This window comes from Protopterus annectens, chromosome 13.part0 (genome assembly GCF_019279795.1).
Source record: "Protopterus annectens isolate FY-2018-M chromosome 13.part0, PAN1.0, whole genome shotgun sequence".
In the NCBI taxonomy this organism is placed as follows: Eukaryota; Metazoa; Chordata; order Ceratodontiformes; family Protopteridae; genus Protopterus; species Protopterus annectens.
Genome location: NC_056747.1, coordinates 807,416,485 through 807,441,710, shown reverse-complemented (window position 1 = coordinate 807,441,710; position 25,226 = coordinate 807,416,485). Strand labels below are relative to the sequence as shown.

At 41.0% G+C, this 25,226-nt stretch overlaps 1 protein-coding gene across 1 annotated transcript in view; it reads left to right on the top strand.

The window, feature by feature from the left end:
• The window catches only part of RNFT1 (ring finger protein, transmembrane 1), a 1,122,488-nt gene that overhangs the window by 967,899 nt on the left and 129,363 nt on the right, over nucleotides 1-25,226 (top strand). The gene's annotated exons all lie outside the window — the stretch shown is intronic.

Sequence of the window (25,226 nt, the reverse complement as noted above, 5' to 3'; positions counted from 1 at the left end):
AGTAATATTGGCATTTGAAACAATAGAAGAAAATATACGAGATGTATAGAGTTAAACAAAATAAAGCATTTCACAATTTAAATGTTTGTCTCCCTTCCACAAAAAAACACAATGATCCATATTTAGCAGCTTTGCTAACATTTTTGCCATTCTCTTATCCTGTGTCAACATAAACACTTAAATAAACAAATCAATCACAGTTAATCTATTTGTTTTATTTTGTTTACCTTTGTTAACCAGGAATGTCTAACTGGGCAAAAACCCATTTTCAGCTGAGGACCTAGGAGAAAAGCTCCACAGTTAAACCACATATATATTACATAAAAGTAAACTGTTTTTACATGTGCAGTACATTCTATATGAACAGTATACATTTTTGCATGAATGCAACAGGAGTACATATACTGAACAGTAAAAAAAAAATACATGCTACACTGGATAAGCATCACTAGAGCATGAAATAGAAAGGAAAACAGTGCAGCCACCTGTTCCATATGTGGAAATAAAGAAATAGCACCGAGAGTGTTTTCTTGGTAATAACTGCAAATAGACAGTAGTAATTTGATTTAACATTAAGAATGAAAGGGACTTTCCAAGATAGGTGCACACTGAGTAACAGCTTAATTTCAACTCTCCCAGTGTGAAAACAAACTCAGAAAAGAGCGCCAATGAACTTGTCCTTTTGGATACATTTCAGTAACTGGCTAGTAAGTGTGCTGCCAGGATGCCAGAAAAAAGAATTTCAGAGAACCTGAAAGAAAATAAATTACAAAAGCTGTGGAGAAAACTCTTGACCAGGAAGAATACTGCAGCTGTTCAGCAAAAAAACGTGCAAGCTCCAGTTTTTGTGCAAGACATGACTTCCAGTAATCTAGAGGGGAAAAATCAAATATACGCAGATCTGATTAAATGAAATGAAATGCTGAAGGAGTTTATTAACTCGAGTAACAAAAGGCTGGGGGAAAAAATGGAAGAAGCTTTCAACAGATATTCAGATGAGGTGATAAAATTGCAAAAATCAGAGGTTGACATGAAGAAAAGGCTGGTTGAGTGTGAGACTGTTCAAGAAGAGATGTTTCAAAAATAATAGAATTAGGGAACAGAGCACTTAAGGAAAACCTGAGATTTTCTGCTGTACCAGAGAAGCTGGAAGAGCAGACTGTATTAATTTTATGAAAGCACAAATAAGCAACTGGACTGGTATTCCACAGCAAGGAGTTGTTAATTGAAAGGGTACTTTGTGTGTATGCTCCAAACCTGGCCAAGTCTATATTAGAACATTCGAAGTTTCAAAACTTTGAATGTTCTAATATCGAAACCCTATTCAGCGAAAGCAGAAAATATCGAAGCAACAGAAAAACAAATTTTTTCTTAGGGAAAGAATTTGGTTGTCTGTTTCTGTTGCTTCGGTATTTTCAGCGCTGTGGTGGAAAGTTACGGGTCGGGTTCAGTTAAGTGTGCGATTGAGTGCGGGTTAGGTTAGTTAGGGTGCGGGTTAGGTATGTGTGCAATTGTGTGGACGTGAGGGTTAGGGCGCAGGTTAGATATATGTGCGAATGTGTGGACGTGAGGGTTAGGGTGGGTTAGGTGAGTTAGGGCGTGGGTCAGGTAAGTGAGCGATTGTGTGGACGTGAGGGTTAGGGCGGGGTAGGTGAGTTAGGGTTAGGATGCGGGTGAGGTGAGTGTGTGATAGTGATGGACGTTAGGGTTTGAGTTAAGGTAAGTGGATAGTTAGTGGTGTGTGTATAGTTTAGTGTAGGGTTAGGTGTAAGATTTTAGGCGTATGTGTGTGGATTACTGTTTGTTTGGTGTGCTTGTGTTGTGTGTGTGTGTGTGTTTTTTGAACAGCAAATTTTTTCCCTAGGAAAATATTCGCTCTTCTGTATGTTCAATGTTTTCAGCTTTCGATGAATAGGGTTCGATATTAGAACATTCGAAGTTATGAAACTTCGATGTTCTAATATAGACCCACTTAGCCATGAGAAAGCAACCTAGGCCTTTAAAGTAAAGATGCAATCCTACCAGCAGAAATAATTGATTCTAACAAAACTGTGACATGACAAGAGTGCTAAAAGTGGGAGACAGTAGAGTGTTTGTGGAAAATGATTACTCACTGTACACCAGGCAGAAGGGGAGTAAATTTATTCCAATAATCAGAGAATGTCAAGAAGTAGGCACAAAATTCAAGCTGCTGTATCTAGCTATTTTTAGAATATTCTTTCCTGGAGGGTCAAAATCGTATATAATGTTAATTTTCATTCATTCCTCATCATATGTTTTTGGATCCAATCCTCTGATCCAACTCAGATGCTTTTTACAGCTCTTTGATACTGCAAACTCTCAAGCTCCTTCCTTACCCATAATACTCTAGCCCCCCACCATACCTCAGATCTTGTTTGCCACTTTTGCGCTCCCTTATCCCTACGCATTTCTGCGTATCGTGATAGGGTTCCTATCAGCAGACCGAAGACGCATGTTTTTGAATGCGTCTTGTTCGAACTGACAAAACAGAAACTGCAAAATATCAAAGCGGCATGTAAGCAAATTCTTTCCCTGTGAAAGAATTTGCTTGGCCACTTCGGTACTTTACCGTTTTCGGCATTGTAGTGCAGTCTTGGAGTTGGTATATTTAAGTAGGGAGGGTGTGGGGGTGAAGCCCCCCCACTTAATCTCATGTATTGCTTACTTTTTTTTTTTTTTTTGGAACAGCAATTTTTTTTTTTCCTTGAAAAAAATCACTGTTCTGACAGTTCGGCTTTGTAAGCTTTCGCTTACATGGGGTCGATTAATCACCGTTCGCTTACCTAAGCATTCGGTGATCTAATATAGTCCCTCTTAATACCATTGTTGGTGGTTTTATTTCCCGTCTTTCTCTGCTACCATTATGGAAATTGTTTCTACAATTGTTGGCAATTTGTTTTCTGACTGTTAAAAAAATAAATAAACTGATTTTGAAGGGACTTATTTCTACAAATTTTTCAAAGTCACTGGCTGGAACTCATCCCTCCAAGGCAGGCCAAAAGAGTCTACAAAATGATTACTAGAACTTTCTGGATTCTCCACACCTCCTTCCAGTCCAACCAAGGAACCAGCCCAGAAGATCTCAAAACAGTTGGATCAAATCCTCTGATCTGGCTGTTTCAGGTATAGGGTCTGCCTTATCGGATCCAGTTCTTTCAGAGCTAAAAGAGCTCCCCCCCAGATCTGATATGCATCTTCTCTGCACCCTGTCCTTGTTCGGCTACCATCCCCCTTTTTAGAGAGGTATATTCACTCTAGATTCCCTTCACTGGCCTCTTCTTCCCATTCTTCCAGAAGTCTTATAAAGACAGATGTTGATAGAATGATGAGGAAGTTTCTCTCAGTACAGATACAGATGGGAGTTCTCCCAGCTCCTACCCCTTTGGGTCAGGACACCGTCATTATTATTACTCCACCTATCTTTGCTCCTTCACCGATCCGTCCTTTGGCGTCCTTGGATCTGAGCCTTCTGGGACAATCTGTATTGGAGCCAAAGATTGTTGTATCGTTAGCTCCAGGTTTGTCAGAGCCAGATGTCTTTCGGAGCAGAAGCACCAATGTCAGCTCTGAGGTGCTAGAGTCGACTATAAAGTCAGAGGTGGCTCTGACTTCTGCCTCGGGTGGGCTGCTTCAGGTCAGAGAGAGCTGATGGTTCAGAATCATGTCTACTTGTATTCGTTGGCTTTCTTCTCCTTGGGGCATTCTGCCTTTGAGGTGGTAGAGAGAGTATTTTCTTCTAGAGTACAGATGATTCCACCCCTCTCAGATTTGCCATCTGGTTCCCATATGTCTTTGTTTCTTGAGCCTCATCACTCTATTCCACAGGGACATCGAGCACAAAGTATCCAGGCTGTGCAGAAGGGTATCCTTATTTCTTCCAGTACTTCTCATGAGCATCCCACAGAAGAAGTCCCTAGGAAGACAAAGTGCAAGACCAAGATGTTCTTCGTGTTTCACTGTTGCAGTCATAACTGTAGGGTGTTCCTGCCGGCAGGCAGCCTGAGGTCGGCCAGAATCCCAAAGTCTGGGTCCAGCGTTGGCTGTATAAGCTAGTATCCTGACGTCAGTACGCCTTGGTACATAGCCCTCAGCCGACGCCATCTTCTCCAGTCTTTCTTGCTGTGCGGTGGAAAGCAGCTCGCAAAACGTTGGTTGGCGATTTTCGAACAGCGTATTTGGTTGTTGTCGGTCCGAAGTTCTTACTTCTCTTCTCAAAGCTAAGTACCCCGTTGGGGAATCTTTTTCTTGTTCCTCCGATGTCAGAAAAAGTTAATAATTGTATAGCGTGTGGGAAACAAATACCTCATAAAGATTTCCACTCTTACTGTCTACCTTGCTTAGGCCCTGACCACGACGTTTCTTGTTGTCGGTTCTGTGCCAGGTTCAACTCTCGTACTATCAAGCGCAGGTATGATTGGGCTTTAAATTATTTTGGCAGACGCTTCAATTACAGAATGTCGTCGAACACTACCGGAGTTCAAAAGAAGCGCAAAGACAAAGACAGGCCTCCGAGGTCCAAACAGGACTCGTTGCAGCTGGAGCCAGCGTCCGTTTCGGCTGTCGTCAGTGAGGCGCTTTTGCAGCCCCTGTCGTCCGCCACTTCTGAACCGATGGCCGATACGGACTCCCATGGGGAGCCATCAAGGCCCACTATTTTAACTGCTGCAGGACCTTCGGACGTCGCTCCTTCAGATGGGTCCGGAACCGCTGTGCAGGTACCGGCTTCTGAGGGGGTTTTCAGGCCTACTCATATCACTATTTCAAAGGCAAAGGCAAAGACAAAGACTCCTACTAAGTCTAAAGTTTCAGCTCAAGCTGCTTCTGAATCCACTCCCAAGACACAAAAACAATTATTGAGGATGGCTGAAGATTTGCTTACAATGATTAGGGGTTCTCACCCCCCTCCTGAGAAAAGGCCTCGACAGGATGTTACTCTGGATTCCTCTGACCAGGCTTCTGTATCTTCTGTTTCTTCCTCTGATCAGGACTATTCCTTTCCCCCTTATGAGGATTCGGATGCTGAGGATTCTTTGCCCTCGGCCTCTCCGCCTGAAGATTTTTCTTTTGGGGAAACCTTGCATGAGATGAGGGAACATTTTCATTGGGAAGGACAGGAATATTCTGTTTCCAAAAAGAGGCTTAGAGAATTTCTTCTTCTTCCTCAGCATAGGCCTTTAGCTATCCCTCCTGTCTTGGACATTGTAGATGATGCTTTTTCTGAGGCTAATTTGAATCCTGATTCCATGCCTCCTGCTCCTTCTAAGCCTGATAGATTTTATAGGGTTCCTGACTCTCATTTATTTTTATTTAAAAACCCTTCTGCAGATCCTGAAACTATTTCTCAGGGCTCTAAGGCTGCTAAGGTTGCTACTTCTAAAAATCCTATTCCCTCTGAGAAGGATTCTCGTGCTTTAGACAGGTGGGGTAAAAGGTTTATACTTCTGCTACCCTGTCTGTAAGGGCTTTAAATTGCCAGTTTCATATGTTTAAATATCAGCAATTTCTTTTGTCTGTTTTAAAGCAAAAGCTTGCTTCCCATCCTGCTTGTGCAGAGGATAAGGGACTTCAGGATGTTTTGCATGCTACTGAACAGGTTAACAAGCATAGCTTACATTGTGGTTTTGATGCTTTGGATGCTTCTTGCAGGGCTGCTGCCTCTGGTACTGTGATTAAGAGACATGCCTGGCTTCGTGAACAAAGTTTACCTGAACAGGTTAAGGCTAAGTTATTAGATGCCCCTGTTCAACAAGATGTTCTTTTTGGTTCCAAGGCTGAGGAAGTTATTAAAAAGATGGAAGAAAAGGCAAAATCCATGCAGACTGTAAAAGATTTCTTGCAAGTTCAGCCTCCTAGATTTTCCAGGAATTGGCCCTCTAAAAATTGGTCCTTTCCCACCTTTGACAGGCCTCAAAGGGGAAGATATAGACGCTCCAGAGGTCGTGGTCAAGGACAGACCTCTTACAGATCTAGACAATGGACTGCTTCTTCACCTAGAAGGGGAGAAGACAGATCCCAATCTCAAAGAAAGCAAACTCAATGACTCTCTCGGTTGGGCTTCAGGACCCCTTCACCTGGACGCCCCTCTCGGAGGAAAACTGTCTCTTTTTTACAGAAATTGGACTCATATTACCCAGGACAGATGGGTATTGGACGTGATTTTAAAAGGTTACAAGTTCCACTTTCACACTTTGCCAAGGACTCATGGCTGGCCAGATCTGCCAAAACTTCAATGGTCAGAGGCCTTAACTCAAGTGGATGCTCTTCTGGCCATGAGAGCCATAGAGCCTGTTCCACTCTCGGAAATGGGAAAAGGGTTTTATTCAAGGCTGTTTCTGGTTCCCAGAAAACAAAACTCATGGAGACCTATTCTGGACCTTTCTGTGTTAAACACCTTTTTGGAAATTCCAAAGTTCAAGATGCTTACTCTGCAACAGCTAATTCCAATGCTCTCTCAGGACGCCTGGATGGTGACATTGGACTTAAAGGAAGCCTATTTGCATATCCCTATCAGACAAGAACGCAGGAAATTCCTCAGGTTCAAGGCAGGTTCGAGGCACTTTCAATTCTCTGTTCTGCCCTTTGGTTTATCTACTGCCCAGAGTCTTCACCAAGTGCCTGGCACCAGTAGTGGCTTACTGCAGACTTCAGGGGATTCAGATTTACCCCTATTTGGACGACTGCCTTATTCAGGCAGACAGCAAAGATCTTCTGCTTCAACATCTGGACTTTGTTCAACGTCTTCTCCTACTACTGGGATTCTCAGTGAACATAAAAAAGTCACATTTGATCCCTTCTCAAAAAATGGTATTCTTGGGTGCCCTCTTAAATACAACCCTACAAAGGGCCTACCTCACTCCAGAAAAACAAACTCAGCTGGCTTCTACTTTCAACACCTTGGCAACTCTATCTCAGCTCACTGCAAGGAAATTCCTGCAGGCTCTGGGCTACATGGCTTCCTGCATTCTGTTGATTCCAAACGCAAGGCTTCACATGAGAAAGCTTCAATGGTATCTGAAAAGTGTATGGTCACAGCATTACCACGATCTGGATATTTTAATTCCTCTGATCCCCTGCCTCCAGAAGGAGTTCCTCTGGTGGTCCAGGGCTTGCACTTTAAACGAAGGAAAACCTTTTCGTCTCCCTCAACCTACTCAAATCCTAACCACGGATGCCTCGGATTATGCTTGGGGAGCACACTTTCTAGACAATTGCCAGCACGGAACCTGGACAAAGGACCATCTTCACTGGCACATCAATCTGAAGGAAATGTTGGCAGTTCAAAATGCCCTTTTAGCCTTCAAAAACCTTTTACAACCAGGACCTCTGCTAATTCGCACAGACAACACCACGGTCATGTGGTACATCAACAAGCAGGGGGGTTCTCATTCATACCCCCTTTGCAGACTAGCTATGGGTTTATGGGACACAGCTCTAAATTTGAATCTGCATCTCCAGGCTCAATTCATTCCAGGGAAACAGAATCTCTTAGCAGACAGCCTGAGCAGAAACATTTCAGATCCTCACGAATGGATGCTAGACACCAACTTGTTCAACAGGATTACTGCAGTTTGGGGATGTCCCCAGATAGATCTGTTTGCATCCCATCTCAATCATCAGCTGCCTTGCTTTTGCACCAGGTCCTTCCACAAAACAGCATGGAGAGTGGATGCCCTGTCCTTCAGCTGGAGAAACCTTTCAGCATATGCCTTCCCTCCTCTTCCTCTACTGCCTCGGGTACTACTGAAGATAAAACAGGACAAGCCCAAGTTCCTCATCTTGATTGCTCCAAATTGGCCTCGACAGTTTTGGTATCCAACCTTAAAGCTCCTGTTCTCGGGGCCTCCTTGGATTCTCCCACTGAACCCTTCGCTTCTGTCCCAGCATCAGGGTCAGTTACTACATTCCAATCTCAAGACCCTTTGCCTGGCAGCTTGGCTCTTCAAAGGAATTTGATTTCCTCTAGTCTTCCCAAACAAGTTTTGGATGTTCTTTTGGAAGCTAGACGGCCTAGCACTAGGAAATCCTATGCTTCTAAATGGAAGAGGTTTTCTATTTGGATGCAGGACCGAGGCTCTGATCCTCAGGTTCCTGATCTCTCCTCTATTTTGCTTTACCTTTCGGAACTTTTATCTAAAGGACTTTCCTTTTCTTCCATTAAGATACATGCTTCTGCTATCTCTGCGCATTACAGTTCTGATCCTCCTGTTTTTTCACATCCTTTGGTGAAGCAGTTCTTGAGAGGGGCTAAAAATTTGCGGCCTCCAAGGACCCCTCCTGTCCCTGCCTGGGATCTTAATTATGTTTTAGAAAAACTTACTTTGCCTCCTTTTGAGCCTGCTGCATCTTCAGATATTAAGTTTCTATCCTGGAAGACTGTTCTTTTGCTAGCATTGACCTCTGCCAGAAGGGTCTCAGAGTTGCAAGCTCTCATGGCTGTGGAACCATACCTTATTTTCCATCAGGACAGAGTATCCTTGAGGACCAATCCTACTTTCATGCCTAAGGTGATTTGAAAGTGGCTTTAAATCAGACAATTCACCTTCCTACTTTCTTTCCAAATCCTCAAAATAAAGGGGAAAGGATTCTGCATTCATTGGATGTGCACAGACAGTTACGATTTCACTTGGACAAGACTAAAGATTTCAGAAAGTCTAACCAATTGTTTGTTTCCTTTGCCTCCAGTTCTCTTGGAAAACCTATTTCTAAACAAACTATTTCCAAATGGATTGCTTATGGAATCAGATTTTGTTACACTCATCATGGGAAACAGTTTCCAGGGACCATTAGAAGTCATTCTACTAGAGCAGTTGCTACTTCTACAGCTTTCCTCAGAGGAGTCCCTACCAAGGATATCTTGGAAGCTGCCACTTGGAGTTCTGTGCATACTTTTTCCAAGCACTACAATCTCCCTTGTTTTCTAAGTCTAGGGCAGGCTTTGCCTCTGCTGTCTTGCAGGGTATTCTTGCCTCCCTTCTTCTATCTAAAGCCTCCTCCCCTCTACACTGCTTTGGGATTCCACCCTACAGTTATGACTGCAACAGTGAAACACGAAGAACATAGTACAGTTGTGTACACCTACCATAAATGTAGATGTTCGAGTGTCTTCACTGTTGCAGTCGGGTTTCCTCCCTCCTATCCCTCTTTTTCTCTTATTTGTGGTGTATTTGTGTTTCCTTGTTGGATTCATTTTTGATTTGTTGGGGACTTCTGACATCTAGGGCAAGAAAGGCTGGAGAAGATGGCGTCGGCTGAGGGCTATGTACCAAGGCGTACTGACATCAGGATACTAGCTTATACAGCCGACGCCGGACCCAGACTTTGGGATTCTGGCCGACCTCGGGCTGCCTGCCGGCAGGAACACCCTACAGTTATGACTGCAACAGTGAAGACACTCGAACATTTACATTTATGGTAGGTGTACACAACTGTACTTTACTTTGACTCCCCTCAGGAGTCGATCACAGAAGATACTGCTTTCAGTGAATGGGGAAGGACCCCCAAAATCACCACCTGATGAGGTCTCCTTTGGAGACATTTTGGAGATCCGCAAAGGGATGGTTGGTCTACTGATAACCCTCCTTTCCCTTCCCAATGGGAATAGTTATTCCTAGAGGCATTTGGGTCTGACCTGTCTGCTTCCTAGATGACTCCACCCGGCAATGAGCTCATTGATTTGATCTCTCGACCAGTATGGAAAAAACCTTGATTCTCTTGAGTTGATCTCTAAGAGACCAGATAGGATCCTGAAACCACCAAAGGGAAAAGAGTTCTAGAGCAAAAGAGTACTGGTAGATGTCATGGTCATAGCGGCGGCCACAAAGAAAACTCATGGTGCAGAGTTCATCTGTTTCCCTCCTCCCCAACTGGGAGTTTAGGGTGTTGGACAGATTCGGGAAGTGTGTTTATGCTTTAATGACTTTCACACTTAGATTGCTGAATTATTTGGTGCATTTCACCAGACTTCAGACTGATTTGATTAAGGAACTCTCCAAAACCCTCTCAGAAGGAATAATTGCTGAGACAGACTTTGTTGCCTCACAGTTGGCTACCCTGCAGTCCATTGTAAATTTGTCCATGAGGCCCATTTCACATGCAGCTGAAAGTACCTCAGGGGCAGTGGGTTCAGGAATTTCCATTAGGAGACCTGCCTGGATGCATTTGTGTGATTTTGCAGAACCTTTCAAGCCCTCCTTCGTCAGTGCACCCTTTGATGGAAGTTCTTTGTTTGGCCATAAAGTTAAAGATGCACTCTGCAGGTATGAGCAAGATGGTAAGAACCTGTCTGCAGCGGGCATACATTTTTTGACTCCTCAAAGAATTTTCTCTAGGAATCAATGAAGTGGTCAAAAAATGTGGCTCATAAAGTCCCTGGGTACTTTTCATGACCCACATGGAGACAGTTCCCCCAGGGAAGATATGGGAAATCTAACAGAAGACACCACCAGTGCAGCAGAGGGAGGCCTGCAGAACCAGGGGTTCAGAGATTCCTCCTCTGACAGACCCTATCAGCGCTTCTGAAAGGAGGCCCGATTGTCGCACCACTGGAGGCATTCGGGAGTCATCTATCCCTTCACCAGAGAGCCTGGTTAATGGACATTACAAAAAATACATGGGTGCAGAGGATTATTTCCAGAGGTTATAAAATTCTCTTTTCCCTACCCCTACCTTCAAAAGTAAACAGAATTCCCGATGTTCCACTCATTCAGAGGAAAGCAGCAGCTTTAGAAATTTTAAAAAAGCTACTAGAAAAAAGTCATCCAACAGGTTCTCCCCAGACTAGAAAGAATATGGAACTTACTCAAGATTCTTCTTAGTGGCCAAGAAAACAGGAGGCTAGAGACCAGTTTTGGATTTCAGCAATCTGAACAAATTGGTTCAGTATACAAAGTTCTGGATGGTCACGGTTCAGTCCATTTTGCCTTTCCTCCACAAGGACGACTGGATGTGCTCAACAGCTTGGCAAGATGTGTACTATCACATAAAAATGAACAGACAATCCAGGAGATACCTACATTTCCAACTGGGAGACGGCCATTACCAATTCAGAGCTCTGTGTTTTGGCTTCACCACAGCCCCTAGGGTGTTCAACAATTGCATGCCAGTAATAGTAATTCACTTGAGACTACACAGATTCCAAGTGTTTCCTTACCTGGACGATTGGCTCTTAACCACTCCAACCAGGCATCTTCTAAACAAAGCAAGAGATTATGTACTGCAGTTGTGTTCTCACCTAGGCATTACCATCAATCTCAACAAATCTGAACTGGAGCCACCTCAAGAGCTAGAATTTATAGGAGCGTTATTCAGTACTGTGTCTGAGACAGCCTCCTTCCCCTTGTGAAGAGTACAGTTCAAGTCCAAAAGGTAATTCAGAGTTCCTCACTGTCAACCAAACTGATTCTACAGGCAATAGGGTCAATGTCTGCTATCATAATTCTAGTTCCTTTGGCAAGATACCATATGAGAATTCTTCAGTTGTCCATCCTGTCATAGCCTTTGTTCATCCAGGTCAAAATAACTCAGGCATGCAAAAGGTAACTCAGGTGGTGGATTTACTCAGAAGAGATTTTACAGATCCGCTCATTCATACTTCCTCAGCCCAAGGCCATTGTCACCATGGGTGCATCCCAATTTAGGTGGGGGTGCACTTCTTGGGAAAGGCAGTCCAGGCACCTGTTTCAGAAGAGGCCAACATGCATATCAGTGTCCTAGAGATGAGAGCAGTTCTAGCATTGCAGGCCTTTTAAGACTCTGTCCCTTCTAAGACTGTTGTGATTCAGACGGACGATATGTCAGTAGTCTGGTCCATCAACAAACAAGGAGGCACAAGGTCTTACTCCTTATGTTGAGGATCTCTTGAGTGTGGCCATGGGAGGTCTCATCCAGGCAATTCCTGATAGCACCACACATTCTAGGAAATCCAACATGATAGCGGACAAGTTGAGGAGGTCCATCCTATTGCCTCATGAGTGGTCTCTCAATAAGAAAATTGTGGAAAAGATATTGCATCAGTGGGGCCAGCCATGCTGCAACCTCTCTGCATCTTCCCTCAACAACAAGTGGAGCAGGTCTTTTTGGCCCAACCCCCCACCAGAGGAGTCACCGAGAGATGCTCTCCTCCACAGCTGTCCCCCTTGTCTCCTCTGTGCTTATCCCCCAACTCCTCTAATCCCCAAGTTTCTTCATAAAGCCTCTCAACTGAAGAGCACAATAATCCTCATTACCCCTTATTGACATCATCAGATTTGGTTTCCCCTTCCTTTGGCCTCTGCTAGTTCATCCTCCTTGGATCCTGGATCCAATGCAAGACCACCTGTCTCACCCAACAGACATTCACCCAGACATTTTGGGCTTAAAGTTGACCACATAGTTTCTCCAATTCCATTGATAGCTAGACAACCTAGGCTGTCCTCCCCATTTATCATATTCTTTTATCTTTCTGCAAGGCTTCCACTAGGAAGATTTACAAAAGTAAATGGAAAAGATTTGTGTTTTGGGCACAACAGAAAGACATTTATCCTTTTTCAGTGCCAGTACCCACAGTTCTTGAAGTTTTGGCTACTATTTCTAATGAAGGGGCCAGTTCCTCAGCGGTTAAATATTAGTGAGCTGCTATTTCTAATTTTCATATCAGAGTTGACAATTCTAAATTAGCTTCATCACATCTCTGTAAGCCATTTGTAAAAGGAACTCTTTTTTAAATAAGACCTCCCTTTAAAGATCTTACTTATTTGTAGGTTTCTGAATTTAGTATTACAAGCCCTGACTCAATCAGCCTGCAAGGTGTGAATTAAAGTTTTTAACTTGGAAAACTATATTTTTGGTAGCCATAACATCGGCCAGGAGAGTTTCAGAATGTCATACATTATCTTCTAAACCTCCTTATTTAATGTTCATAAAGATAAAGTGCCCTTACGAACTAATCCATCTTTTCTTCCTAAGGTGGTGTCAGGATCCAACATTAATCAATCAACCTCCCAGTCATCTTCCCAAATTTCTGGAGCAAACTGGAATACATTTTACATTTGTTGGACATTCCCAAACAACATTTCTGTCTGCATAGAACTGAAAATTTCAGAAAGTCAGCTTAGTTATTTGTCTCCTTTTCATAGTCAAAATTGGGAAAGCTAGTCACCAAAATAACTTTAGCTAAGTGCCTAACTGATGGCATTTCCTTTGTCTACAACAAATTGGGTTTATCCCTGCCAAAAACCTTGAGGGCTCATTCAGCCATATCCATGGCAACCTCTTCAGTATTTCTATCCAGATCTTCCATGGACAATATTTGTGCTGTAGCTACTTGGACTAATCATCATACTTTTATTATTCATTGCAAAGTTGATCTGGGCATAGCATTCAGCTCAACAGTACTCAAGGAATATTCTTTCTTAGAGCCCTCATGGGATTTATAACTGGCTACTCCGTCCCACATGTTGAGGAACAAATGAAAATGACAACATCAGATAAAGAAGTTATGTACTCACCGTAACGTTCCATTAGTGTTGTCCATTTTCATTCTTCCTCAACTACCCTCCCTTCAGCCCCCTACCTTTTTTGTTTATGAATGCTGGAAGAATGCAAAGATAGCTTGGGAACCAAAGTTCCTCTTTTTTTGAGCTCCAGATAGTGGTTTCTCTTACAGCCGTTGTTTCCTGCATTGTTATTTAGCAATAAGGGGCAGCAAACAAGGTCTAAGGTATGGAGGGAGACTACAGTATTATGGGTAAGGGAGGAGCTTTGATATGTCCACAAGCTGTAAAAAGTGGCTGAGTCAGAAATGAGGATCAAATCCGAACCCATATGTTGAGGAAGAATAAAATTGGACAACACAAATAGAACATTATGGTGAGTACGTAACATCTTTTTGATGCAAAATATGCTAAGAAGGAAATGCAAAAGTTTGCCCAACAAAAAGTAAGCTATCAGACAGGAGAAGAGTCTGTTTCTTGTTCTTCTTATAATACAGCCCATAGAGAGACATTGTCAGTGAAACCTTTTCCAGTGTTTCAAAGGAAAATGCTTGAGAAAGAGAAAAGTACAAGAATTGACTAAAAGAACCAGGAGTGCATCGGAAATGAAGCAAACACTTGATTTGACAGATGGAGATAAACAGGAAGAAAAACAGTAACTTGGAAATTGACAAATAAATATTGGCTTAAAAATCATTAATTATATTTATGAAACATGACAAAACAAGAAAACCTGGAAATATTGGACAACGTTGACTTTGTTAAACTTGTAGGGGATGCCAACGCATATGCCCTGCTTCATGTCCTTAATGTTTGGAAAATCATTTAGAGAGACGAAGAGAGAGGAAAGAGTTAACTGTAAGTAAAGAAAAAATTTGTTCTTAACAGTAGTATTTTTGCAGGACATAACTTGCATGCTGTAAAGTAAAGCTTCCTCAGTTATTTTCAAATGTAATGGGGATACTAAAGTAAACAGGTGTCCCTGTTTTTTTTCATTCTTTCTTTCCCCTTGTTCAGTTTTAAAAACTTTAGGCACTGCAGTGTAAAATGAGAAGAAAAGTCTGGACAAAAGAGCATGAGATAAAACAAATTATATGCTTTAGGGGAATGACTGGATTAAGACCCTTGACTTGATCTAGTTAAAGGTTTTAAGGGGAAGCAAATAAACAAAAAAGAACATTGAATATAATAGAAGTTTTCCTCTAGCAAATAAACAAATGCTTGTAGTAAAAGCAGTGATCTGATTCTCATACGGACAATCAGAGACAGTGTGATGAGGGGCAATAAAACAGCATATTATGTCTTTCAGTGGCTAGTATGTAATGCTTTCTAAAAGCATTCAAGTGTTTTCCTAAACTGGAAGAGGAGTAAATATAAGGCAAAAACAGACAACACTTAGTGGAAGTAGAAGCACAGGCTGTACCACACGTCCTTAGCATGGATAACCTTCCTTATAGGTTAATCCACATATGTGAGTGTGGTGGTCAGTCTGGGATGATTGTTCCTATTACAAGGGTTAAATTTCATTATTTGAAGATGTATATGGTTTTGGGGTGTTTTGTTGTTTTTTATTTGAGGGTTTTCAGAAAAACAAAATTTTGTAAGATGTGACACAAGTTCAGATGGATATGACAAGAAAAAAGAAGTTCTGTACTCACTATAATGTTTTATCTGCATTGTCCATTTTCATTCTTTCTCAACTAATGGATTCCTCGGATCTGACTTGGCTGTTGGTAAAGCTCGTGGCAACCAAGAACTCTCAAGCTTCTCCCTTACCCTGAATGCACCAACCCCAATTACCTCAGATCTTGTTTGCTGACTTGTAGCAGAAAGAAAAGTTAGAATATTGACTTAGAAAAGGCTATATAAGGTGTTCAGTAAACAAGGATGTAAGAGTCCTATAACCACTCATTCTTCTAGGAGTTTGAAGGTTGGGGGTTGGTGGGAGGGGAGTTGAGGAATGAAAATGGACAACACAGATGGAATGTTATGGTGAGTACATAACTACTTTATCTGTTGTTGTCAATTTTCATTCTGTCCTCAGCTAATGGGACAGAGTCCCCAGCTACCTATAATCCTGGGTGGACTCAAGAAAGAATATTCTTAAGCACCATTGAGCCAAATGATGATTTGCCTGTGAAGACCAGATCCAGCTTGTAACAAGAAACAAAAGTATGGGGAGAAGACCATGTTGCTGCTGCACAAATACCATCCATAGATAATCTGGATTGGACTGCTGAGGAAGTAGCCACAGATCTAGTAGAATGGGCTCCTAATGGTTTTGGTAGAGAAATGCCCAATTTGTTTTATAGAAATAAGTGCAATAGGATAGCCATCTAGGTAATGTAACTTTGATAACTGTTTTTTTCCCAATTTTAGTTCTGCAAATTAAGCAAATTGATCATATTTTCTGAATTGTTTTGATTTATGTAAATAAAAGCATAACTGTTTGTGTACATCTAGAGAATGTAACATGTATTCACCATTGAGGAAATAATACATATAAATTAATGGACTGATTTAATATTGGATTGTGACAACACCGTAGGCAGAAAAGGGTGACTACCTCTGAGCAAAATTAATTATGATGGTTCAGTGGACAATGCATGAATTTGAGAAAGTCTTCTGGCTGAAGCTATAGCTACCAGAAAAAAACTGTTTTGCAAGAAAGGTATTTGAGGTCATGCGCAGCTGCTGGTGCAATGGAGTCTCCGTAAGAGACTGCAATACCAAGTTTAGATCCCATGGAGGAGTAGGATCTTTAAAAAGAAGGTTTAGAAGGATATCTTTTAAGAAGGCGTTGCTCTGTTTGAGAGACTACAGATGATCCATCAAGACCCATATGAAAGTTTGATATTGCTGCCAATTGAACTTTAATAGCAGATACACTAGCTCCTGCTTGAACGAGATGTGTAAGAAAGTACAGTATGCTGTGAATTAGGGCTGAAAATGGTTCAAAATGATTATTTTGGCCTCGGTGAACAAACCTCTTCCATTGGCTGGAGTAAAGTTTTTTTGTAGAAGGTTTATAGGAAGACAAAAGTATGTGACGAACAGGTGAAGAGAGCATAGGGTGCCTATTAAGGGAACTTGAGAGGCCAGGCTGTCAGCCTGAGGTTTTTGTCTGGGTGAGTCATGCATTTCGGATAAGACAAAAGGTCTGGAGTTGGATCCTGAATCCAAGGTTTGTGAATCAAGTGAAGCGAAAGGAAGGGAAAAGAAATCTGTTGAGGGCAGTAAGGTGCAATGAGAATGACTTTGCTGTTCTACATGGCAGCTTTCTGTAGAAACTTCAAAATTAATAGGATGGGTGAATAGGCATAAGGACCAATCATGAAATAGATCATCCTTTGATGATTCCCCCTGTGGGGGGATTAGGGCAAAGTAGCTGCTGCATTTGTTTAGAGGGGATGCAAAAGATTGCACAAGGCTGGCCCCATTGGTGGAAAATAATTTCCTTGACACTTTGAGGGAACATTCATGAGATAGGAGAACGCACGTGTTCAGTTAGTCTGCTGTCATACTGGATTTCCCCAGAATGTGCATTGCTATGAGAAAGTGGTTGGATGAGATCACCCCTTGCCTTACTCTGAGAGCTTCTTGACACAATGGATAGGATCTGGTTCATCCTTGTTGTTGATGTACCAAACTACTGACATGTCTGTTTGAATTGCAATTGCCCATAAAGGGAGAACAACCTGAAAGGCATGCAGCACTAAAAGCAGTGCTCTCATCTCTAGGGCATTGATGTGCACGTTGGCCTCTTTGGGGGACCAAGTGCCTTGGGCAGCTTTTGTTTTCCAGAGTGTGCCCCCCCCCCAAAAAGCTGGGAAGCATCCAAAGTCAAAATGGCCTTGGGCTGAGGGGGAATGAACAGACGGCCTTGTAGAACCTGGTCTGATCAAATACACCACTTGAGATCGGTCTTGTAGACCTGAGTTATTCATATCTGATAGGACATGGACTGATCAACACTGACCATTGTGTGGCTAACATCCGGTGAAGGATTCTCCTGTAGAATGTGGCTAAAAGTACTAATGTTATTGTCGCTGCCATTAAACCTAGAGCTTAAGGACACGTCGAACTGATATTCTGGTACTGCAGTTCTTTCTGACCTTTGATCTTATGGTATGAACTCATAAGGATAGCAGAGGAGCTATGGACAATTTTGTTTTCAATATAGCTCCTATAAACTCTAAAGTTTGAGTTGGTTGTAGGCAAGAATTTTCGTAGTTTATTGTTATCCCCAGGAGAGAACAAACCTGGAGAATCTGATCTTCTTGCCTTTGTTAGTTAATGCCTGGTTGGAGCAAAAATGAGCCAGTCATCTAAATGTGGAAACACCTGGAATCCTTGCAGTCTCAAGTGAACTGCTACTACTGCTATGCACTTTGTGAATGCCCTGTGGGCTATGGTGCGACCAAAGAGTAGAACTCTGAACTGGTAATGACCGTCTCCCTGCCAAAAGTGTAAATACCTTCCGGATCATCTGTCCATCTTTATGTGATAGTACACATCCTGAAGGTCTGTCGAGCACATTCCATCATCCTTGCCCAAAAAAGGGAGAATAGACTGAACCTGACCATCCAAAACATGGTACGTCGAACTGACTTGTTGTGGTTGCTAAGATCCAAAAATGGTCTCCAGTCCCCCGTTTACTTTGGCACATTGTTAAATAAGGGAAGAAATTCAGACCCTTGTCCTTGGAAGAAGCATTCCCGCTTGAAGCCTGAAGAACCCCAGTGGGGGTTATAACCATATTTTCTTACCACCTATGTGTTTCCTGAGAATGTACGTGAAGGGGAGAAGAAAGGTTTGATTCTGTCATTTGCCTGGGTCATGTTTGTTTGTTTGTTGACTGTAGGTGAGGGTATCCTTCACTGAAGCCCTGAAAGAAGAGGACCCATGGGGCTATTAAACAATGATGCCTTAGGACATTACTCAAAGTGACTGTATCATGCATGTATATCTGAAAAGGGTGTAAAATGCCCTACACTGAAAGGGATACGAGTATCATCAACTTCTACATAGTCACATAGGTCACTACTGTAACATTTAGTGGGATTACTCAGCTCCAGAAGGGGGACAACTGAAGGAGTTGGTATATGAGAAAAAAGTGAATTTTCTTTACATCAGTTAGAGACATGGAGTAATGGGGTTTGTTTCCCTGTGTATTATACTCAGTTTAATGAAAGGGAAGTGGAACAAACTGGAGTTAAGATCAAAATTCAGGATGGTATGTAAACTTCTGAGGCAAACCTGTAAACTGGAGCAGGGAAGAAATCCAGACCCAAGGAACAGTTTCATGGAGTTAGGAAATGGCACAGTGACCCAGACCTCCATGCAGGAGTAATGATACGGGCATAAGGAAATAAATAAAATCCATCTGACAGTGTCAGGAAATCAGTATCAACCCCTACTGGCAGAGAGCAAGGCACAGCCCTTTCAACTGTGCCACCATGCCTTCTGAAAGGTAGAAGGAAGCCATAACTTTCAATCTCTTAGCTGAAGAAATCTGGATGAAAAGCCCCAGAGAGTTGGTGGACAGAGGCTTCAAAAAACAGACAGAGGGATACCTCTAAACCCCCTTAGAGTAAGAAAACTGTACAAGGTCATAAACAACCTGAGCACAAGGTCCCAAAATTAGGGACACTTTAGCAAAAATCTGTACAGCCTTGAGACATGGGGACAGGTTTCAACCACCAGCTTAAAGCAACCAGTGAAAAACCGCCTGCCAAAATTACCCTGTCCAAAGAGGAAGCAGAAAAACTCCTTAGCATGTCACCACTTAGTACTGCAGTGGACTGCCAGAACAAACCACAGTTCTAGTAATAACATTTTAAGAAGGAATGAATTTCTGGACCCTCTGTGAGAGTGTATATAAAAAGCACCAACAACTAGCTTGGCTAATCCGAAGAATACTTTGGATCCAATTAAACTATTCTTTCCAACAGTTCGGATCCAACCACATTGGATCAGAGTATAATCCAGCTCTCATAGACATAGAAAATGCTAGAATAACAGGATTTGCATTAGCATCTTTCCAACAATTCGGATCCAACCACATTGGATCAGAGTGTAATCCAGCTCTCATAGACATAGAAAATGCTAGAATAACAGGATTTGCATTAGCATGTATTTATTAATAAACTAATTCTGAAACTTGAATGAATGCCGATATGTAGTGACTTCATTCCTCATCAAATTTTATGAGGAACAGAGCAACAATACGAGGCAAAAATCTGAAATTTCAGCAAAAAACTGGAGATTTGAAAACTATGTTGGATGCTAGACTTGGGATCTGACTGAGGAGAGGATTGTCTGACTAGAACAGATCCAAAGGGGGGTGAGGCTTGAGATGAAAGGGTGTTAAGGCTAATGTTAAAGGAAGGCAGCCGTAAAGCTCTCTGCCTGATGAGGGAGACTCCAATCAATTGAATCCAGAGCTTAGGATTTGATGAAGCAGACAGATCCGGAGCTTAGGATCTAATGAAGCTTGAGAGGTGGTTGAAAACTGTATTAGTCGGATGCAAAGCTTGGGGTCTAATGAAGCTGAGGATGTCTTGGAGCTGAAGAAGGGTATATGTTTCTACCTCTTTTCTGTTTTTTTTTTTTTTTTTTTTTTAACACTTCTGATCTGAAGAGGCAGGCCAACAATTATGCCACCCAAACAAAAACTCTGGTTAGTTGGTTCCAAAGACTTAGGATCCGATGAGGAAGCAAAGAGCTTTAGATCTGGGGGAGGATCCGAAAGACCTGTATAGTGGTTCTGTTGAGATTTTCTTTTTTATTTTTATTTATTTATTTATTTTTAGATCAGAATAGTGAAGATCCGAGTTCCCAATCTTAGTGGCTGTCAAACATGACACAAGGTTACTGTGCCACAATCATACATTGAAGCTGGATAGTCAGTGTTTTCAGACTTCAATCTTTCATGATTCATCATTAATTAAAAAAAAAAAATTTTTTAATCAATGGAAGGAACACAATGTCAGTGCCACTCGCATGGAGTGGCAGTCCAGAGCTGCCAAAGATGAGGCACCAAAAATAGTACTCCTAACAGGGAAGCTAGTGAAGAGACATCATACAAAATAGACTCCTTGTCAAAACGGAACATGAAACTACCTGATGAGTGGCGTCAAACTCCCACCACATCACCAAGACAACCCTGGAAGAAAAAACACCATTAACACTTCAGGAAGAAAGTAACAAAGCCAGCACAAGAGATGATTCAGACAGAAGAAAGTCAAGAGAGGAAGGGATGACTGCACAAAGAGATTGCATTAACAACTCTACTTTTTAAATATAGAGAGTAGAAAAGAAAGATTACCAGCATTGCTACTTGAAATCTTCATTAACTAGAAAAGGGAAAAATATTTACAAATTTCTAGAATAGAAAGGCTAACAAAAAAAAATAGTTTTATATAAACTTATCTGAAGGAACCTGAGAGTATTGGCAACCTCATCTTGTGCTGAAAGCTGCAAACGAGATCTGAGGTAATTGGGGTTGGTGCATTGAGGGTAAGGGAGAAGCTCAAGAGTTCTTGGTTGCCACGAGCTTTACCAAGGCCAAGCCTGATCCAAGGGATGGGATCCAGACTCATTAGTTGAGGACATAATGAAAACTGACAACATCAGATCAACTGTATAAAAGATCAACCTGCCAAACAGTGTATACATGTATCACAAAAGCTGAAACTAGACATTAAAACAGCTGTTACACAAAACAGGTGGGAATAATAACATAATGACACTTTCTATATTATTTTTAAATGTGAGCTGTCCACACACACACACGTGTGTGTGTGTGTGTGTGTGTGTGTGTGTGTGTGTGTGTGTGTGTGTGTGTGTGTGTATATATATATATATATATATATATATATATATATATATATATATATATATATATGCATACAAAAAAGAAAGAGTAGTGAACTATTTTATAAAATGCAGAGTGCAAGTAGCTATGCTACAGAGGGCACATTTGGAAAGAACTGAGCATGTGGATTTGATCGAGGATTTCAGGATGTTTTTTCAGCAGAATATCTGGAATAAAGGAAAAGGGGAGTACTTGTATTAATTGCAAGAAGAGTTCCAATAGTGATAGGGAAAAAAGATGACAATGGTAGTACTAAGGGGCTACTGGCAAGGGAGGAGGATTACACCGGCATGTATTTATTTTTCACTTAAAACTGCTAAAATGGAATTTAAGAAAATTCTGGGCGAAATAATCAGCTTTCAGCAGGGAATATTACTTATAAGTAGGGACTGGAATTTGATTTGGAGCAGTGAGGATATATCTGGGGGGCCTAGAAGGGAAAACATAAAAGAGGGTAGGTTGTTGCTGAAATTTATGAAAATGTTTGGCATGGAAGATGTGAATTCAGTAAGCAGGAGTTTGGGGTGGATTTACATATTCTTGAAGCCATACCTCTCAACTGTCCAGATTTTTGCTTCATATTTTTGGATTGCTCTTCATAAAATTAGTTATTTTCTGGCAAATCACTGAGGATTGAAGTCACTAAATAATGAAGTACATTCGAGTATTCTTCAGAAAATGTATGCCAACACAAATCTTGTTCTAAAATTTTCTAAGTTTATAAGAACAATATTTAAAGTCTGATCCTATTTTTGGGCATTGTCCACCCATTATTTTAGGCTTTGTCCAGATTTCTTGTGCTAAGAGGTTGAGAGGTATACCCCAAGGTAGAAAAACTGGGCAAGGCAGAAATTATATTTCATAGGAAAGTGCATTTAATTGAAAGTTTTTATACACATCTGATAACTATATCAGATTACGCTGCAATGATAACTAAAATAAAAACGCAGGCTAATGAAATGAAAATGAGACACTGATGCTTTCCCAACTATCTGCTAAAAAAAGATGAATGTAAGGAATGGGTACTGGAAATTCGGGAATTGTTTGGGAAGATAGAATTTTTTTTTGAAAATATAGCTAGGGAGTGGGATAAAATTAAAGTGTAGTTTTAAAATAGGGTGGAAATAAGGAGAGATGTTTAAGAAGTAAGAATTATTTTGAGAGACTGACAAAGGTTAAGTATTGGAGATTAGGGGAATCTCACAGAACAAGATCAGCAGTTGCAGAATACTAAAGACAAAGGATTACCTTGATAAATATGCATGAGTTTAGAAAGACTGCTCTTAATTAAGCAACTGTTTTTGATAACTCCAGAGCAAAAAAGCTTTTAGCATGATGGTTCAGGCTACTGAAAGTAAAAAGGGTTGCTACCAAACGTAGAGAACCTATAACAAAGAAGATAACCAGAGATCCTGCAGAGGTGCTAGAAATATTTCAGAAAATTTATGAAAATTTGTGTAACGTAGAGATATATAAAAAGGAAAAAAAGGAACAAATGAAAATGTTTATGGAAGAATTAAATATGCCAAAGTTAGAGGTAGGTGAGGTTCATAGGTGTGTACTAGGCTAATGGCCCTGGGGCCTTTACAAGCCTAGGCCATAGAAGTGCCCTGGCATTGTCCTGCCCGTCGTTAGTTCCCAGTGCCTCTATCAAGTAGAGCCACTGGAGTAATCCCCGGGGTGAACTTTCTATTTCCCATCCACTCATCAAGATATTCGCTTAAAGAGAAGACAATCACTCGATTACTAATAGGATAGGAGAAGATGACATGAAAATGGTGATGTTTAACAAATCTACAGGAAAGTCTCCAGGAATATATGGCATTCCTGTGGAAGTTTGGAAGCTATGAGAGAAGAAACTGTTAAAGATCTGGAAGGTTTTTTTAATAGTATTTTAAAAGGTGGAGAAGCACCAGCATTTTGGAAAAAAGGGGTGGTGGCTTTGATACCTAAAGATGGTAAAGACCTATCAGATCTAGCTTCATATAGGCCCATTTCAATTCTAAACCATGATTATAAAGTGTTTCTGTCTATAATGGCTAAAAGAATGGCAAAGGTGATGCCGAAATTGATAGGTATGGATCAGTGAGTTTTGTAGAGGGAAGGCAAACATTTGACAAACATGATCCAGAAAGAAGCAAAATGTAAGAAAATCCAAAAGTTGTTATTTGAGTCTTGATGCAGAGAAAGCATTCAACAGAGTAAGTTGGGATTTTATGAGTAGGGCAATGGAAGCATTTGCATTCCCTGATAGAATTATAAGGTTGATTAGGAAGGGTATATAAGGAATCGAAGGTAAAAGTTAAAGTAGGTGGGTTTCTCTCTGATAGTTTTGTTTGAGCTAAGGAACCAGGTATGGATGTCCTCTTTCCCCTTTATTTGCATTATATTTAGAACCATTGGCAAAGAAAATAAGGGACTCAGAAATTCAAGGATATAATTGGTATGGTAATCAAGAAAAGCTGCCGTTATTTGTAGATATTATTTTATACTTGATAAAACCAGAAAAGGACCTCTCAGTGTTGTGGAACATTTTGAAACCGCTTCAAGTCTTTTCAGGGTACAAAAATAATGAAGATAAAACAAAGGCAAAAGCTGTAAACTACCCAGACACAAATTGGTTCAACAATACCCATATTTATGGGGACATGTTAAAATTAAGTATTTTGGAGTATGGATTAAAAAGGATTCTGTTATGACAGCTAAGGATATGTAGGACAAGACTAAACAAAAGATAATACAAAAGCTGAGAAATTAGAAGCTTTGTTTTATGAATATAGATAGCAAGATACAAGAAGTCAAAATGTTTAGTCCCTTTAGTTCTATACACAAGTCTGGCATATTTTTATCAACCAGAGGAGAAGTTGTAGATAGCAATTAATAGATTTGAAGGATTTTTTCTGGGAGGAGAAGATGGCAAGAGTTAAGTGGGATATGCTGATCCTTCCAATAGAACAATGTGGTTTTGGTTTACCTGATTTGAACGGACATTTCAGAGCTACACAGTTAAGACACTTATACATAGCACAAGCAGAAAGCTATAATTCAAAGTGGAAAGGAATGATAAAGCAGGGAGAAGCTCAAGAAACAAGGAGAGCCTTTGATTTTGGGATGCAGGTCCTTAAGGAGAATAACAGTAACCATACAAAATATATTCTTAAAGTAGCAGAAAGTATTCCAAGAACTAATCCAACACTGGAATGGAGAAAGGAGATTTTGCCGATAGGGATGACTGTAATTAAGAATACAGACAATGGACAAGAGGGGACTGAAATTTACTGGAGAAAACTGGCAAAGGAACTAAGGTATTGGGAGAAAATAATTAGAGAGGAAAAGGTAACAGAATGGGAAAAGGACAAGAATTTATTTGGACTGCAGACTAGAGATTGTCTTCTCTAATAAAGATTGATATCAGTGTATAGGCAGAGAAAGAAGTACCGTAGGTTGAATCCTAAGCAAAAGACAAGCACTGGTGGAGTTCTTGGTAGAATCTAGAAGAGCAGCTGCTGTTAAAAAAGGATAATTATTAGAGCATATAAAATATTGCGTGATAACCATAAGAATCCAAGTAAGTTAGAAAGGATTGGGAAGAGAGACTGGAAAAGCAATTCACCAAGAAACACTGGAGGAATATATGTATGACTCCCAAATATGCAACAAAGTCTAAAAGATTTAGGATCTTTATTGGAAGTAGTTACATAGCTGTTTTTATTCCAAATAGACTCCAAATAATTTTCCTCTGGTAGATTGCAAATATTGAAGGTGTGATGGGAAAGAAAGAGGCAGTTGGAAAGATATTTTGTGGGAGTATAAAGAGTTGGCAGACTTTAAAATTAAAATTTCCTGGAGACTGCTCT